The sequence below is a fragment of the Notechis scutatus genome, chromosome 2 (genome assembly GCF_049901735.1).
Source record: "Notechis scutatus isolate UNSWTSFEM ecotype Mainland chromosome 2, rNotScu1.2, whole genome shotgun sequence".
Classification (NCBI taxonomy): domain Eukaryota; kingdom Metazoa; phylum Chordata; class Lepidosauria; order Squamata; family Elapidae; genus Notechis; species Notechis scutatus.
In genome coordinates this window covers 100,158,276-100,178,025 of record NC_142010.1, presented here as the reverse complement: position 1 = coordinate 100,178,025, position 19,750 = coordinate 100,158,276, and the positions used below count along the sequence as shown (strand labels likewise).

At 42.4% G+C, this 19,750-nt stretch overlaps 1 protein-coding gene across 5 annotated transcripts in view; it reads left to right on the top strand.

Annotated features, from left to right (window-relative positions):
* Positions 1 to 581: 581 nt before the first annotated feature.
* Positions 582 to 19,750, top strand: part of NACC1 (nucleus accumbens associated 1) — a 31,516-nt gene continuing 12,347 nt past the window's right edge. Inside the window, exon 1 of one of the 5 annotated variants that reach the window (XM_026681635.2) lies at positions 582 to 785. The gene's annotated coding sequence lies outside the window, so the exon portion shown is untranslated. Of the gene's footprint in view, positions 786 to 2,208; positions 2,247 to 19,750 lie in introns of those variants that run through there. The other 4 variants (XM_087955541.1, XM_087955538.1, XM_087955539.1 and 1 more) reach the window with 4 other exon arrangements.

Here is a 19,750-nt window from a genome sequence, read left to right as displayed (position 1 = left end):
TAAGGACACTGAACATTTATAATTTTAATTTTAATTTAAAAAGTCCACGCCATCATCACTTTCCACCTCTTGACTTCTGAAACCTTCAGTACCAGGTTATGGATTTGTAAAGGACAGTTGTTTAATTTTACTCAAGAGAAACTGGGTGATTTGGCCTTAGATTTATAAGAAAGTTCTGTATCGTTAGGCTACTGTACCGAATTTAGGTGAGAATTAGTTCTGGAGGAAGGGAAAACCTTTTGTTCCTTTATTGGGAAGGAATGATTCAACACTGTAAATCTAATAGATATAGGAACATCTTAAGGAAAATTTAAGATGTCCTTTACATATATGCAGACTTTTCCTTTAAATGTTCCGATATTCCAAAATCCAGATTACTTTTTTTTTCCCCCTGCTCTCCTATCACCCCTCCCTCCGGCATGGAAAGTAGTTTCCAAGTCTGATAGAACGAAATCGGGCCGGGCTGGCCGGCGAGCTCAAAAGCAAACATCCCTTCGGGTTCGAGAGAAAAGTAGGTGCCGACGGCTGGAGCGGGTAAAACGAGCGAGTCAGCGGCTGGTTCGGAGCTCCACTAGGCAGGCCTTCGGGAGCAGAGCGCTGGAGGCTCGGCTTGGCGGCGCGCTGCGCTCCCCCGGCTCGATCGAGTGCGCTGCTCTCCGCTGAGCTTGCCTAGGCTGACAATGAATGGCTGCTGCTAGTGCTGCTCGGAGGGCGAGGGGAGCAGAGCCCCTCCGTTGAGCGAGATCTTCCCTCCTCTTCCCCCCCCCCGCCCTACTTTTGCACAGGTGAGAGCTCCGGGCCGCCCTTCTCCCCCGCGCCCCGTTCCCAAGGGTCCCCTAACTCCTCATCCCCGCCGCTCGCAGCCCGCCCGGTCTTGTCCCCTCCTCCAAACGCAGGGACCCTCCCCCATTATTCCGGGTCTTTAAACTTTTTTTCCCTCCCCCGAAACAGTCCCCCGAACTGGCCGGTCCTCTGCCGGGGGCCAAGGGGAGCCCTAATCCCGGCCATAAGAGCTGCTCCCGGCGCCCATTTTCCCACTTGGGAAGAGGCCACCGCTTGCTTGCCCCTTCGCCCTCCTTTCTCTGCCCTCCCTTGAGAAGGGGCAGCAGCACCCGCTTCTTTCTGCGAGGGCCACTCGCCGAGAAGATGAGATGCGGCGCGGGGAGGAGGCCGGCCGGAGCTCTGCGCCGCCGCCTCTGCTGCTGCTGCCGGGGCTCTAGGCCGCCTGGTTAGCCTCGACCTCTCCCCCACCCTTCTAAAAGAAGGGGGCACACTTCGTTCTCCTCAGCCCCGGCCTGACGCGGAGCCCTTTAAACGCGGTGGAGACCTTCCCCTCCTCCCGCGGCTCTCCGCCGGCCTGGACGGTGCGGCTTCACCTCCCAAGTAGGCCCGTCCGAAATTTCCCGGGTTTCCCTACGGGGGCTTTGTGCTCCTTTCCTGCTCGTGCCCTCCGCAGCCGGAGGCTTGAAGGGGTGCGAAGGGAGCCGAGCGGAAGAAAAACTTTCGGCAGAGCCCGCTTGGCTTTTCTCCAGGAAGGCCCGGCCGGCAGGTTGGCCTGGAAACCGGGGGGAGAGGGAAGGGAGGATTCGAGAGCTGGGAGTGGGGGGCGGGGATGCTTCTTAGGAAGGGACGCCGAAATAAACAGGGTGGGGAGGTTGGCCTCCTTCCCCCTCTGCCCTTCGCTTCCCTTCAGCGGGGAGCTTTCGGTGTTAAAATCCCCATTAGTGGATGGAAAAGGGGGAGACGCGCAAGAGGAAGGCTTAGGAAGTTTTCACCAAAGGGCTGGAAGTTGGAAGGTCAAGCTAAGAGTGATGCCGACCCGAAAAGACCGGAGCGGTGGTACTCCGCGTTGGCAAGTAGTTTTTTCCCCCCGAAAACTCAAACCGAAATTCGTAAGATTGATTAACTCTTTTTGAACAAGCGGGTCTGAAGTTGAAGCCTTGATTTGCAATTTCTCACAACATTTTGCAATGGCGATTGGGGGAGATTAAAAACTGGAGGGAGATTAAAAACCGCACGGTTTTTAAGGGTTATTTTTTGGCAGGAGGTGGGATGAGGGCTAGTTCCAGAATGGTGATGAGAATAGACAATAACATTTTAAGTGGAGGATTGTGAAGATGGGGCAGTAAGTGTCCCAAATAACATTAAACAATGATTTCCTGCTGTGCTGATCATCATGTTCAAGGCCTTTAACTCCAGTTTGCTGTATCTACCAACTTTATTGCCATATTTTACAATTCTGCCTTGTAAGTAATCCTAGGCTTACTTTTTGAATGAAAGGAAGGTCTCTGAAAATAGTATGTGGCAATTTAGATTTTGCAGTGAGAAAATTAAACTGTCAAAATTATTCTTTCAATTTTCTCATTGTGTCTCTACAAATTAGTCTGTACTTAGATTACACTAAATGTGCTACATAAATTGGAGTGAAGTTGGAAACAGAATCAGTGCTTGGACAGATATCAAGGTCTGCTCCAAAGAGCTTCTTATCAGGCACTTGTAGTTACATATTAGAGCCAGCAGCACTCGTTATATTGTGATGCCAGAACCCAAACCTAGTTCTGTTGAAAATGATCAGATAATAGAATGCATGAATAATAAATCCTATTAAGATGGAGGCAAGCATGTGCAGGATTGCAATACTGACCCCATGTAGTCAAATACTACCGTGTTTCTCATATAATAAGGCCGGGTCTTTTTTTTTTTTTGAGCCCCGAAAAAATGGCTAGGCCGTCTTTTCGGGGGTGACTTAATTCCCCCCCCCTGCATCTTCGGGCAGGCGGGTGGTGACGGCTTGGATGTTGACCTCGGCATTGGTGGGGAACTTTGTATCAGGGTCAGCGCAGGCAGCACCATATCCGGGTGTGCAACAAAAGTACTTCCTAATGGCAAGCCCCCCCCACCGCCATTTCCCCCCATTTCGCATGTTTTAATATAGGCCTTAATTTGGGGGGAGGGGCTTAATTTCATTTCATGCCTATAAAACATGGTGGGACTTCCTATTGGGGGAGGCCGTATTGTTGGAGAAACAGGGTAGTATTTGTTGTTGAGAGTTGCTTTGTGGAGTTTGACAGTTTAGGTCATTTTCTGCAGTGTTAGAATAATATACTTTCTATATTTACATTGTTTACTCAGAAAACAATGTACAATGTATATTACCCTTTACATTGTTTACTCAGAAAAATTAATATTTGGAATCATAAGCCTAGAAACTTTCAATACTTCACCATTCCCCCCCACCCCCAAAAAAAAGTGGAGTGTGGAAGCCTAATCATTATTCCATTTCTCCTTTGGCCTAGGGTCATGTTCACCTATGATGGTGCTCTGCTTTAGGCAAGTAAAAATTTGGTAAAACTGAATGACATAAAAACTTAACTCATTTTAATATGTGGTCTAATGAGAAGGTAGAAGTTCAAAGAATGCGTAATTAGTATGGAATAATAATTATTTAATTTAAAGCATGTAAGATATGTAGTGAGAAAGATATTTCTTAAGAATTTTCCGTTTTTATGCTCCTTTGCATTCCACTAAGCCGCATATTTCTAGAAATTTTCTGTGGAGGCATCTACTTCAGAATTAAAATATTGGGAGACTGGAATTCTTCATTGAGTTATAAACCTAGGTCTGTTAGAAACACTTTTGGAAACTTTGGAAATACAGGGGCTGTTCAACCATGGGGAAAGCATTCTGTATTTTAAAAAGCTGCTCTCCTTGTTGTTACCTCTATCACACTGTTTATTTTCACACTCAATTTAGGATTGCAGCTTTAAAATAATAGTCCCTATCCTCCCTCCAGTATAGAGACTTATCTTTTTATAAAAATATAATTCCTTCCAAGTTATCGATTTCATTTATTCATGATTAATCCAAATTATGGCAAACCTCAGTCACCACTTTATCTGCCCTTATTCATTAATTATTTTCCTGAATTGTGGGAATTTGCATATTCTCTTTAGGCTCATTAAGAAGTCAGTGAAAGTTTGCTTAGTATCTAATTTCATTCACCCAGTCAGTAAAGTTTCAGTTTTCAACTTTAACTAGCGTCTGCAGTGATATTTGAATAGTCTGATTCTTAAGTCTTGGCTTACTGTTTTTAACAGCAATTGACATAGAGAATGTGGATGTGGAAAAGTGTATAATGAAAACATTTACTAAAGCATATTGTAGCTGAATATAGTATTCAACACTAAAGTCATCTTAATATCATAGAACTGAGAAAGAAATGGGGTTGGGTCTTTCATATAAGAATTGATAAGAATTGTAACTTAGAAGGAATAATTAAAACCTAATTAAATTGTAATAGTATTGTATAGACATCATGAAAATGGGAGAGATACTCTTTATTCTTTTACATTACAAATAATGCTTTACTGATTCAAATTAACACCTTTTTTCACACAGTACATTTTGCAGTTGATATTGCTTGACACTAGAAAAGGGATGACCAACACTGTATAAATAAGTTAAAAGAAGACTCAGGTAGTTTTATAAATGACAGAAATATCAACATATTGGATAGGATAACTAGGATAAATGTTTAAGGTATTTTGCTAAAAGTGTTCTAAAATTGCTGTAAACTGCAAAAAATTGAACAGGAAATTGTTCTCTATTAATTAGGAACGTATTAATACATTAACTGCTTTCTGTAGTAGATTTGTATTCTGATAGGCCAGTGATACATATTTTGAGACAGGAAGAATGTCAAAAATGCATGTGGGGAAAAAAACTGTTTTTATTTCTCTGGTCATCAGACAAAAATTTAAAGAAAATCAATTAATAGAATTCTGTGTGGGTGAATGAGTGGGCCACAGGAGGAAGACTTCCTTCACGAACAGCAAAACAGCAAGCTGCTGGAGAAGTAGTGTATTTGATAGACTTTTTAGCATTAGTTACCACTCTATATTTTTATATTTCACAGAGACAAGAGACTGCATATTAGTTCTCAGTTCAATCAGTTCTTACTGTCTCACTAAGAATTCAAGGTGAATCATTGGACAGGATTGTCTCTGCTATATGAATAGGTGAGGAAATGGTTGGTAATAATTAAAATTTCTGAGGGCTGGAAGAGGCTTAAAAATGCCTTCGCTCCCTCTCTACCTTTTCCATGTACTATTGGGCTCAAAAGAAAAAAAAGAAAAGCAACAGTCTTTTAGAAAAAATGCCTTATGTAAGATTAATGTCTGGTAAATGTAACAGGCATTTCCTTTATTATCCAGAAATTCAGAAGAATATCTGAAGCATGCATAACAGAGGTAGTATTCAGCCAGTTTGCACCTAATCGGGCAAACCGGTAGCAAGAATTTGGCGTGGGTCGCCGAACTGGTAGCAACATCTGGCTGGCCACGCCCCTGACCCAGTTGCCTGGTTTCCGCTCACTCGCTTGCCCCGCCCGCCCGATGCTCGCTTACCCCAGTTTAAAGGAGGACTGCTTCTCTGCCCTAGCCATGCATTTTCAAGCAGCCACTTGAAAACATATGACTGTGGGTAGAGCAGCAGTCCGTTAACCTGCAAATCTGCTCCAAGGCTGGATTCTTCATGGACACTAGAAGTATCGCTTTCTCTTGTGAGTAAAGTGCCTGGAGTGAGAGGGAATGAAGGCCGGGGGAGGGGGGAGAAATCCAGCCATGGAGAAGTTTGCAGGAGCTGCAAATGCATATCCGTTAACCTGTAAAACTACTCCAATGCTGGATTTGCTTCCCCTTGTGAGTAAAGTGCCTGGAGTGAGAGGGAATGAAGGCTGGTTGGGGAGGGGCGGAATCCAGCCATGGAGAAGTTTGCAGGAGCTGCAAATGCATGTCTGTTAACTTGCAAAACTGCTTCAAGGTTGGATTCGATTCCCCTTGTGAGTAAAGTGCCTGGAGTGAGAGGGAATGAAGGCTGACAGGGTGTGTGTGTGTGTGTGTGTGTGTGAGAGAGAGAAGAAAGAAAGAAAGAAAGAAAGAAAGAAAGAAAGAAAGAAAGAAAGAAAGAAAGAAAGAAAAAGAAAGAAAGAAAGAAAGAAAGAAAGAAAGAAAGAAAGAAAGAAAGAAAGAAAGAAAGAAAGAAAGAAAGAAAGAAAGAAAGAAAAAGAAAGAAAGAAAGAAAGAAAGAAAGAAGAAAGAAAGAGGAAGGGAGAAAGAAAGAAAGAAAGAAATAGTGTGTGTGTGGTGTGTGTGTGTGTGAAAGAGAAAGAAAGGAAGGGAGAGAAAGACAAAGAAAGAAAAAAATAGGAAGGAAGGGAGAGAAGAGAGAGAGAGAGAGACAGATAAAACTCTGTGCTATTATTTTTAATTGTTCTATTATTTTTTATGTGTTAATATTTTACATTGTCCCTATACCTAGAGTGATTCTACTGCCTTTCTTTTGCCCAGGGCTACCACATATTTTTCAGGGTTTACATGCATTCGATGTCTATAGTCCAGAGTATAAATTCATGTGTATTTAACAGAGTTGAAAGGGACTTTGGGGGTCTTCTAGTCCAAGCCACTGCTCAGGCAGGAAAACTGAGGATGCCAAACTCTGAGTAGAGGTCCTGGGAAAGGTGTCAGAATAACAGAATAATACTTCAAAGGGACTTGGGGGGAACCCTATACCATTTCAGGAAAATGGCTGTCCAGACTTTTAAAAATTTCCAGTGATTGAGCACCCAGAACTTCTGGAGACAAGCAGGTCCACTGGCTAATTGTTCTCACTGTCAGGAAGTTTCTTCTTAGTTTTAGGTTGCTTCTCTCTTTGTTCAGTTTCCATCCATTGGTTCTTGTTTGCCTTCTGGTGCTTTGGAAAATACATTGCTCCCCCCACCTTTCTGGCAGCCCCTTAAAAGCCTTTTGTCTGTCACACTCTTGGGCAAAGCATGTGAGCCATTTCCTCCTTTCAGTGGTCCATGAAAGTACATCTATAGTATGTAGATAATAAAGTTAAAAAAACAAATGAACAACATTTTTACAGAACTATAGATAAGTTGAGGCTGGGTGGGACAAGGAATGGCTGGGAAGGGAGGGGCCAGGCAAGGCAGCCCTTGATGTGAGTGACAGTTGGCCACACCCACCCAGTCACATGACCACCAAGCCATGCTCATCCAGTCACATGACTACCAGGCCATGCCTACCGAGTTACATGGCCACCAAGCCACACCCACCCAATCACATGACCACCAAGCAAGCCCACCCATGACCACCAAGCCATGCCCACCAAATAAGCCACGCCCACAGAACCGGTAGTAAAAAAAATTGAATCCCACCACTGCTGCATAAGGTTTTGTTTTTCTTCATTTTAACTTATCTCAAGAATCTGCTAGTAGTTACAATATAAGTGCTCCAAATTAATAAATAGTAACCTCAAGGTCTGCTGGTTGATTATCTTTTCTGATTCTGTGCTTCTTCAACTGATTTGTTTGATTCCTCTCTTCATCCAAATACAAAAGGAAATGATAAAGGCCTACTAATTAATTCAATTCCTACTGACTGCAATGAAGAAATAGAAGCAGAAAATGTTTTTAGTTTGTGAAACAGTATTGTCTTCATACAAAAGGGAGATATCATTTTGCTGCTGGGATAGACCTGAGTTGTACTTACAAAACTTGAAACAGGAAGCTTGGCTTTATTAATGACTAAATTAGTTTCCCAGTCTCGGGTGGAGACAGTGTTATGAGGATGAAGGCTGAAGCTCTCATATTACAAATGTAACCACCAACCCTCCTTGTTCTCCTGGACAGCATCTATTCTCTGCTTAATATTGGTTACAAGGAAATTAACTACTTTAGCTTCTGAATTTTGGAAGAAGTAGAAATTCTTCCTTCCTTCTGGGCTTTGCTATGGTTGTTGTCACCATAGCATAACAGCACAACAAGTTTCCAACTTTACACTATTGACAAGGCTAATTGCACAAGAGAGAACTCAGATTTCAGGAAATGTATAATCCTTAGCTATTTATGATGAAAGAATCTGAAGAACCTTTGACAATTTAGGGCTGAAGATAATATTTTTTCAAACAAAAATCTAATCAACATGTAAAGTTCTCCTTGTGCTTAAAGTTAGCTCTTGTTAGTTCTTTATTTACTCATAAATAAGCTCCACTGAATTACATTATATTCTCATTGTTAGATTAGACAAGAAATGAATGCCAACTTTCTTTAGCAACAAGAGACCAAATTTTCCATGCAAAACTTACAGGCAAGAACATAGTTGGGAAGATAGTCCCTAATATTGTCTTACAGCATTTTTAAGAGATATAGGCTTCCTATATTTGGAGCTAAGCATAAATAATTGATGGGGATTACATTCACTTATAGTTTGATACAGTATTCCATAGTATTAAGATCTTTGATTTTACATTCCCAGTTCAGGCTTACAATTATTGAAAGGAATACTCTGCCTGACAAATGACAAAATTCACAGTCCATTTAGGGCGAGACCTTTTCTGAGATCCAACTGGCCAGACTTGCTACTCAAACCATCTAGGTTTATGGTTGCAGGCTAATCAGGCTTTTTATTCATAGAAAATTAGATAGCATTTCTCTGAAAGGCTGCTTGTAACTATAATCCTTGATGGTCCTAACTTATGGATGCAAAGAATAGAGAATTTGTGTCACCTGATATTCTGCTCTTTGATTGTTAGAATCTATACAATCAATGGCCGGCCACAGTGCGTTTTGTAATGTTGCACAGTGACTAAGAAATACTTAGATAACTACAGGTACTTAGTCTTTGAAACATTAATTTTAAGATCTGTATTCTTAACATGTTTGTCTAACATTTACCACAAATCTTTTAGTTCTCAGCCAGCAATGCTGTATGATCTCCATAAAAAATACACATATGTTCATATTTGTATTCTCATCCAAAATACCTCATCATATAAAAATATGTTTGGCTAATTTATGTATTTATGGATAAATATATGTATATTTATCCATAAATACATAAATTAGCCAAACATATTTTTGTCTTACTCCTTACTTAATGTTGAAACATTTCCCAAAGCATTCTCTTTATTTTCATGCTTCTTTGCTTCTATCATATACCACTATTACTACATTCAGTAACTAGTCTTCTATTTGTGCAAATGTTTCATATTGGTTTTATATGATTTCTATAAATCAGCAATCATACATAACATTTCACATTCATGCATCTCTCAATGAATATATGTTAAGCATGTTGCATAGCCACACCCTTGGCAAATCACATTTATTTTTTTAACTTTTCTCCAATGACACCATTTGTACTGCAGCTTTATTATTTAGTGTTTTCTCAATATTTTATTATTCCTTTCATCATTTTTTCTCAAACACTAACATTTACAGCATTCATTTTAATCTCACTGCAATTTCTATACAGACTTCTGAAAACCTCTTTCCAACATTCTCATGCTTCCATTTCATGCAAATTTATTTCATTGCTTTTAATTGAATTCACTCTGTTTGACACTCCTTATTTAGCCCTTGTTGCCAAATTCCAGAACAATTGTTTCTATCAAAATCATTTTTATTTCTTTGCCTCTTTTAACCTGTTCCTTTATTTAATTACTTCTTTTTTAGTGGGAGGGAAGGGAAGCCTTCAAGTTAGTGTTGACTCTTGGAGACTACTTGGACAGGTCCCTACAATTTTCTTGGCAAAATTTCAGAAGAGATTACCATTGCCTGCTTCTTCGAGCTAAGAGAATGACAAAGTTATTCAGATAACTTCATGTTTAAAACTGGATTCGAACTTGCGGTCTTCAGATTTCTACTATACCAGACTGGCTCTCACTTACATATTTAGAGCTGCCATTTTTGCCATATATCAATTAAACAGTTTCTTTCTTTGTTTTTAGTACAGTAACAATTATTCTTTATAGGTATTTTCCTCATCCATATCCTATTTAATTTTATTCTACCAAACATCCTTTTTCATATTTTCCATTAGTGTAGCTTCATGTATACTTTGTAACATACAGATATTCATTTTACCCTCTTCTAATCAGCTTCCATGTCTTTTCTTACATTTGATTTCATTCATTCTGTCTGTAGTGTAACATTTTTCTTCCAAGACTTGTACTTTGTCTTCCTTCCGTTATTTTACTTTCACTGTTAGTACTTCTATGTCTGTTGTCTTCAAATTACACTAAAGGAGTTGTCTCTTACATTCAGAATCTCTCTATCCTTTTATCATTCAGTAATTGTTTCAATCTTTCAACATAAGCATCCAAATCAATCATATTTTGATACATTTCCTTTCCCTTTCTCTTAATTGCATATACAACACATTTTTCCACTCCATTTTCTTCACATAACATTTTCCTGCCAGCTCAGGGTCTGCTCTGTTTGACGGGAGGGGGAGGGAGAATCAGCCATGTGTTGATCCCTTGTTTGCAACAGATACTCACTGACCAGCTTATTGCCTGAGCCTGACATTATGGTCTGAGAGAGAGTGACTGGCCTCAAGTTACCCAGCCAGCTTTCATGTCTAATGTGGAATCAGACCTCACAGCCTCTTGGTTTGTAGCCTAGTGCCTTAACCACTAGACCAAACTGGCTCTCTTTCCACTCCCTTCCATTCCATTTGTTAATTCCTGCTCCTCTTAAATTGCATGTACCAGTCTTCCATAGTTGGATCATTAGTAGTTATATAGTGGTTATATCCGTATTGTCTTCCAACATACTTGATTAGTTAAGTCTTCCACATAATGTTATTTTGTAGTATAGAAAATGTATGTTAACCAATCTTAATCATCTCATGCCACATGCAACATTTTCTAACAACAAAATCAAGCAGCAGTCAATTCTCCCATGAGCTGTTCAGAGCATCCAGTTAGTGGAGGTGCTTCAGTCTCTGCATGTCTAGGCTGGGCTTAATTTGTGGAACGCTCCTCCTCCTCCATGGTACTCCTCCCCAGCGTTCCCCAGTTTTTGGCTCAGCCTCGTGAGAGATAGGCAGTGCTTGTGATTCTTCCTTGGCCGAAACAGGAAAAATTCTTTCCTTGCTAATTAGCTTGTCTTTAGAATCCTTTAGCCTTCTAATCGCATTGCGATCTCTCGACGTTGGCTCGCATTATAGAGATCGCTCACATTACAGGGAAACGCCAATTCATGCCCCAAAGCGGCGGGAGGCTTCGGCGCTGCTCCACGCCCCCTCCTCACAACTGATCTTTCTACCCCTGCCATTCCGACAGATTGCCACAGAGTTTCTTTTACCCGAACAGCGGTGTGAGCTCTTTGCTCCCAACAGAGTCGTATCGCTTTCTTTCCCCCTCTGAACGCCTCTTGGGGTGGAGGATTCAAATGCTTAGTGCCTTCCACCCTTCCCTGCCGTTTAGCCTTATAGGAAAAGCCATCGGAGGCTATTCCTTCACACGACGGGAGTTTGCTGCTGGGGAGCGCGCCAAAAGATTAAGGGCCGGAGGCCATCTTTTCTTACAAGACCTCGTGGCCGCGCGCTTGTATTCCATTTCGTGCTGTGTGAGGTAACTCTGATCCGAGCAGCGGTTCCCTTCAGGAACACTGGGGACCATTATACCCTCGTCTTGGTTTTTTTCTACATTCGAGGCTATTCTTACAGTTAAATTGTTGGCTTAACCCTCACAGCCCCATCAACCCAGTGGCACAACAGCGAGCACCTAGGCCTGTGTCCGCCTGTGCAGGGAAGCTGTTGAAGGCCTCTACCCTTTTCAATCTGGGCCTTTAGGCGTTCTCAATTTGGCTGTTTGGTTTCTCAGCACGTAACATCGTGCCACTTAATTAATATTCATATACATACTGCCATATATATATATATATATTAGTGGTTATATAATAATACATTATTATTATTATTATTATTATTATTATTATTATTATTATTATTATTATTTTCTCTTCGGTATAATATTTTAATATCAATAAAATATTATTACTGAGATACGACTCATTATAGATAGGTATTATTCCAAAAAAAAAAGAGGAAAGGGGGCAATAAAAACATCATCAGGGCAACCGGTCTGTCCTCAGATCTGGCCTCTGGGTGTGCCAACCGCCTTCACAGTATTGCATTGTATAACAAGCATACTGCAATTCCAACTTCAATCGAAATGGCAGACGGTAACAGCTCTCAGACCTCATCCTTGAAGGTCAAAGCCAAATCTCAGCATAAACCTAAGCAGGCTAAAGGGAATTCTAAAACGTCAGAAAGGGATGCCATCAGGTGCCATAAAGCTTTACAAAAACAGATAGATAAGTGCACACGGGAGGCACACGAGGTCTCACAGGACTTACCCTCCTCCAGTCCAGGTCCGTCTACCTCTTCCCACTCTCCTTCTCCCCTAGATCTCTCCCTCTCATCCAGGCGCAGCTTGGCTCCCCAAGGCCAACAGGCCCAAGTATCTGGGACACCGACCACGCGAAGGGCTCCCGAAGCTACATTCACTCCGACGGCTGCCGGTCTTCGTCAGGACGACATTCTTCCAGAGGAACTTCCAGAGAGGATGAAGGCCTGGATGGAGCTGGAAATCCGCCAGGGAATTGCAGCAGGTCTTCAACACGCAGTTATGACCAGGGAATATCCTGTGATCGCCGATCATGATTCCCAATCGCTGAGGTCGTTGACCAGGTCGGAGCAGCACTATACCCAGGTACATTTACAAGGGGAGGTCCCCCTCCAAGGGCCGACTGAGGAGGAGGAAGAAGTGGATCAAATTGATCAAATGGAAGAGATTGAATCAGGATCAATACATGACAGCGAGCCCCTGTCAGAAGCAGACCCCTTAGAAAGGGGAATGTCTGAGGATGAGGGCCTTGTTCCTGACCAACCTGTTTTTACCGGCTTATTCCACCCACAACTTTTCAGATCTCTCTTGTTTAAGGCAAAAAATATTGCACGCCTAAACAAGTCAACCCTTTCTACCACTCCAACTGCTTTGGAAGAGGTACCAGAAGATCTAATTTTCAACCAACCAGTAGTCGAAGCAGAGGTGATCCCAGTTCCTCCCATGTTTTCGGACCTGGTACAGAAACAGTGGGCCTCTGCAGCAGTGTACCCAGCCCCCACTGGATATGACAGGAAATATTTCAATTTGGCCCCTGATTTCTCAAAATTATTGAATACTCCCGAGGTAGATGAACCTATAGTGGGATTAGCATCCTTCTCCATTCCCAGTGATGCGTTGGAGGCATTAAAGCCGGAGGAAAAAACGAGCCGAGCTAGCCCTACGCAGAGCCCATCAGTCTGACGCGTGGGCCATCAAAGCAGCCACGGCCGCCTCCTTCACCCGTTCTTCTCTCAGATGGCTCCGCCTCTTATGGGAACATGTCCCTAATTCCAACCTTAGAGCGCACCAAGATATTGCTAAACTTATAGCAGCTGCTGAATTCTCAGCTGACGCAACTTATCATGCAGTCAAGTTTTCAGCCAGGGCCATTACTTCACATGTCACAGCGCAACACTTACTATGGTTAAAACATTGGCAAGCGGACTTTAAGCACAAATGTAAGCTGGCTTCATCCCCAATTGTGGGAGACAGACTGTTTGGCCCTTCCCTTGATCCGCTACTAATTGAAACCAGAAACAAAAAGAAAATTCTTCCTTCCCTTTTTCGGAAGTCAGATTCTAGAAACCCTCAGTCCTTTTGGAGGGGATCCTTTCGGCCCTTTTACCAGGGATCCTTTTCACCCAGATACCAGAGACCCCCATCATTCAGACCAGGGCAGCAGCCAGACAGGTCCGACTTCAGGGATAGGTGCAGAAGGGGTGGTCAATCCAAGAGATCCTTTCGGGGAGCAGGAAACAGGTCCTTTCGGCGTCCAAGATAACTCCCTGGACCCGACCCCCATTGGCGGACGCCTTAAATTATTCGCGGACCAATGGGACTCTCAACCTCTGATTCCTGGGTCAGAAACACGATTAGATTTGGCCTTGCGCTGGAGTTTCAATCCACTCCCCCAGATTTTTTCATGTCATGCCTTCTCTCCAGAGACCTGGTTAAATGTAATCTCATGGAAACAGCTATCCAACACTACTGGACATACGAGCCATCCAGCCAGTAGCCACCAACCAACGAGGGCGAGGTTTCTATTCACATCTTTTTGTTGTTCCCAAAAGTTCGGAGGGGGGGGGGCGGAGAGCAATATTGGATCTGAAACGTCTCAACCGTTTCTTAGCATATCGCAAGTTTAAAATGCACACCCTGCTATCTATCTTACTTGGCATCAGAAAGGGTGACGTCCTCACGTCCATAGACCTGACGGAGGTGTACCTACATATTGCTATTCGGCCTTCCCACTATAAATTTCTGAGATTCTGTTATAATAACCACCATTTTGAATATGTGGCCCTTCCTTTCGGACTAGCTTCTGCCCCCAGGACCTTTACAAAGGTTCTCGCAGCACTAGCTGCTCATCTCTGTGATATCCCCATACGACTCCAGTGTTATCTTGATTACATCTTGATTTTGTCATCTTCCGCTCATCAAGCAGTCAAAGATACTCAGAACACATTACAATCCCTACAACAACACAGGTTCTCAATAAATTGGAAAGAGTCATTTAACACCATCAACTCGGTTAACCCATTTGGGGGCAGTCATAGATACGGTGGAAGGCAAAGTTTACCTGTCACCAGATAGACTAAATAGCATTCAGCAATTAATCAAGGAGATCAGGGGTCTTAAGAGGGTGTCCCTAGCGGAACTATCAAAATTGTTAAGCAAGATGATCTCATGTATCTCTATCATCCGTTGGGCCAGGCTCCACACTAGATCCCTCCAGTGGTTCCTGCTCCCGTACCAGTGCTCCGGCCGAAGCAACTCCAAATACAAGGTCAAGGTACCATCAAAGGTCCTCATATCTCTCCTCTGGTGGACCAGACCAGTCATCAACAGAAGCTGCCTCTTCAAAGAGCCACACAGACTTACCATCACCACCGATGCCAGCCTGTTTGGATGGGGAGCGCACGTTCAATTGCTCACAACCCAAGGCCGCTGGTCCGCCAAAGAACAGTCGTGCAGCATAAACTGGCTGGAGCTTCGAGCAGTACACCTGGCTCTCCGCAGCTTCCTTCCACAGGTACGCAATCAGCACATACTAATATTGACCAACAACGTAACAGCCAAAGCTCACATAAACAAACGGGGGCACACAGTCGAAACATCTCATGCGAGAAGCGGAGCGCTTGTGTCGTTGGGCAGAGAGCAACCTACTTTCCATCAGAGCAGAGCACATTTTGGGTCTGTCGAATACACAGGCAGACTGGCTGAGCAGGGCCACGATCGATCAATCGGAGTGGCGCCTCCATCCGACCCTGTTTCAAGAGGCGGTCAGGACATTTGGACAGCCGGTGGTGGACCTGTTCGCTTCCCCCCTCAATGCTCAGCTCCCGAGATTTTTTTCCAGGTACCCCTCGCAAGGAGCGGAGAATTTCAATTCGCTCCACTGTCGTTGGCCCCTGCATTCCTGCCACTTCCACTGGTTCCCAATGTCATCCAGAAACTGCTAGACGAGAGGGCAGAACTACTTCTAGTAGCTCTTCACTGGCCCAGACAGCCATGGTTTGCAGACCTCCGCAGTCAATCCATATCAACACCATGGAGAATTCCGCCAGCCAGGGTCTCGCTAACCCAGGGACCCCTTCAACATCCAGACCCTCAATGGTTGCACCTGACCATCTGGAGGTTGAGCGGAGTTGTCTGAAGAGCGAAAAGTTTCCCAACAGAGTTATCGCCACTATCCAAGCCAACAGACGCCCCTCAACAACTCGCATTTACAATGCCACATGGTCCAGTTTCTGCAAATGGTGTACCGAGTCTCGAATTGATCCCATCTCTCCATCTGTGGCTCAAATCCTAGAGTTCTTGCAAGAGGGACTTGACAAGGGATTATCACGTAATACGTTGAAAAGACAGGTGGCGGCCTTGGCGTCAGTTCTCACTTGTGAAGGTCTACTATCTCCCATCATCCACGCATACGGAGTTTCCTTCGAGGAGCCACAAATTTATGCCCTACAGCGGTACACCGTTATCCCACCTGGGACCTTAACAAGGTCCTTGTCGCACTCACCAAGGGCCCTTTCGAACCCTTGAAATCGTCAAGTCTCCAATTTCTGACGTATAAAGTAGTTTTCCTTGTAGCGATCACTTCTGCTCGTCGTATTTCGGAGATTGCAGTTTTGTCTATCAGACAAGATCTTTGTTTTCCATTCTGACCGGGTGGTCCTTTGTCCTGATCCTACATTTATACCCAAAATTAACTCGGTTTTTCATAGGGCACAAGAGCTGATACTTCCTAATTTTAGTCCCAGACCATCCCAAGGGTTGGAACTACAATGGCATAGGCTTGTGTGAGGCGAGCATTGCAAAAATATATCAACCGCACAGCGGCTTTCAGAAAAACGGAAGCCTTATTTGTGTCTTTTCAGCCCAACACTCAGGGATGCAAGGTCTCACCTTCTACAATAGGCCGTTGGCTACGGGCCGCGATAGCGAAAATGTATCAGACTCAATCCCTGCAGGTGCCCAGGGGCATAACAGCTCATTCAACAAGGAGCGCCACAACATCGGCAGCGTGGGCCACACAGGCACCAATAACTGAAATTTGTCAAGCCACAATCTGGGCTCTCCATCGCCATTCATTAGGCATTATAAAATAGATGTGTTTGCATCCGCTGAGGCCTCCTTTGGCAGAAGAGTTCTGCAACGGGTCCACAGGGACCAGGAGGAGATTCCAGGCCAGACGGAGTCCCTCCCGTAGGACAGGCCAAGCTTTGGTATGTCCCACTACTGGATGCTCTGAACAGCTCATGGGAGAAAGGGCGTTGGTACTTACCTGACACGCCCGTTTTCTTTGAGCTGTGAAGAGCATCCAGCCCCACCCTTTTTTCCATCTGGTGGGGTCTTGTTTCGGCCAACGAATTTGTTAGGGCATTGAGGACGAGGGCGGTTATTTTTCTCGTCTTCGCCAAAACTGGGGAACGCTGGGGAGGAGTCCCGTGGAGGAGGAGGAGCATTCCACAAATTAAGCCCAGCCTACACATGCAGAGACTGAAGCACCTCCACTACTGGATGCTCTTCACAGCTCAAAGAGAACGGGTGTGTCAGGTAAGTACCAACGCCCTTTTTGGTCCATTATGCCCAAAACACATCCAAAGTCTAGTTTTTTCCTGGCATATGATTCAGTGCAAGATAGGGTCTCTGATCTAAAGACTACTTTGCAAGCCAACATACTGTTGATCTAAAACCACAGTTGGCATATGCAGAACATTGATATAAACACAGAATGGAATATTAAATTGATAAGAAAATTATTTCAGTCTCTGAAATCAATTCAGGTCTGCCACTTTTTTACCCCAATTTCCTATAATTAAAATTATAGTTATTTTTCTCTCATTTTTCAGTTTGTGTCACTAGTGAAATTAGACAAGGTGAATACTCTATCCTGAACAGGATTAGTATTGTATATATTATGAATCAATGTACCCACAACTAAGATGTTTCATGTTTGGCATGTGCTACAAAACTGACTTGATCTTGATCACTTGCTAGAAGTCGGTTAACCTCTCAGCAGGTTGTTCAGTAAGAACACAGAAGAAAGTGTGCTCACATTAACAAAACTGAGGAAAAAAGGAAGGAAGGAAACATGAAAACATAATACTGTATATCCACAGAGAACAGCTGATCTGTGTAAATTCAGAAAAGACCAATCTAACATTTAAAATTGATGGAAGTTTTTGGCATATAGACTATGCAAGGACATAATCTAGGTAATTCTTCCTTTGGGTACTCTTAAATTTTGTTGGCTGTTTTAAATATTCTCCAGAGTAGAAAGCTGGTGCATGAATCAAATAAGTGCATACAATTTCCAGGCTACTCCCTATTGTTAGTTATTTCTGTTGTATAATCTTTTCTTTTGAGGCAGGTTTTAACTTTCATCATGAATTATTTCACTATCTTTTTTGGCTAATGAGATAGCCTACAAAGTTTGATGGCGACATTCTTGCAAACCAGCTTGATATCATGAGTCTGCTAGACCTGGTTGTATATATTGGAATAAGAACAAACATAGAGAATGATCTACAGTGGTTTTTGTTCTGGGAGGATCTATCTATTCTGCTATATTTTGGTTTGATTTTGCTTAAGTGCATAAATTGTCCTTTGTTCCTTGGTTTTGCTATAACTTCTTATCCGAAAAATGGGTAGTATCAAATGTCTGAGCCAGGCATGAAGGGTATAAAAGAGCAGGGGCTTTCTGAGTGACAGTAGAACAAAGGAAGGAAGGGAAGAGTTTTCTTATATTGATAGGCTAGTATAGATTACTTGTAATTGGGACTACCTGACAGCAGTTGGTCAAGCACTAGTAAAAGAATTCTCACCCTTCAGTAGAAATGGAAGCAATGCAAAATGCACTCGTCCTAGTATTATTGTTAGCAATATTTGTCATGCTGATTGGATTTAATATTGTTAACCAATGGATTGATTTAATCATGGTTTGTTGAAAATAAGTCACAGTGATGGCATTTATGTCTCATAGTAAATCATGCACAAGAATGATAGGTTCCCATATTACTAAAATAAAATCGTATGAGGTTCATATAACATACAATAAAACAATAAGTAAGAAACCACGCTGGTTTGTTCATACAACATTCCGAACAAAAACAAGTCACATTACTATGATGGCATGATTCATGATTTTGATTTATTTATTATTTATTGGATTTGTATGCCACCCATCTCATCTGGAGGCAGCTCTGGAGTGTTTTACAAACATTAACTTTATTTAACTAATGCAGAATCTATCATCCTTGTTTAGAAAAATATAGATGATCATTCAATCATTCTGCATAAGAAAATCAAGATTTTGTTTTGTGATTCAGTAATTAAACTGCCTATTTTTATCAGAATAAATTTTAGCTATTTCAGGAACAATGTTTTAAATCAGGAAATCAGTGCTGTAAAGGAAGGGTTGGTTCTGGTTCTTAACTACACTGGATACAGAAAGTCTTCACATCCTTGTTAACATGCCATGTTTTTGAGATGTAAAAATAAACCAGATTAAGATAAATCACCTTAGAATTTTTTCCAGCTTTAATATAACATATAAGTTATACAATTAGAAACAAACTAAAATCTTTTAGGAAAAAATAACAATATAAACTAGAATAATATGACTGCCTAAAGATGCACACCCTTAAACTAATACTTCGTTGAAGCACCTTTTTATGTTTATGAGAGCATTCAGTCTATTTGGGTAGGAGCCTGTCAGCCCCCGCATATCTTCCCTTGGGAATCTTTGCCCACTCTTCCTTGCAAAAGCGCTCCCAATCTGTCAGGCTGCATCTTCTGCCCACAGCCCTCTTCAGGTCACCCCACAGATTTTCAGTTGGATTCAGGGAGTTTTGGGCCATTCCAAAACTTAGATCTTTTTCTGGTGAAGCCATTCTTTTGTTTATTCGAAGGTATGCTTTGGGTCATTGCCATGTGGAAAGGTGACATTCCTTTCCATCTTCAGCATTTTAGCAGAGGCCTGAAGGTTTTGTGCCAAAATTGACTGATATTTGGAATATGCCATTATTCCTGCTACCTTGAGTAAAGCCCAGTATTTGTAGATTAAATCCTTTATCTGTTATTGACTGGTTTTACACAGTGCACTAAGTTACAATTTGTCTGAATCATGATTTGAATAAGATTCAGTGGTTGTATAAATATGTAATGCTAAATTATAAGCTACAAATCATGTCTATGTTTGCCCAACTGTTTAAGCCACGCTCAATTAAATTACATTATTGCTAAACTTTATATATTGTTAGAATTGGTAATATTTTGAGGTGAAGGC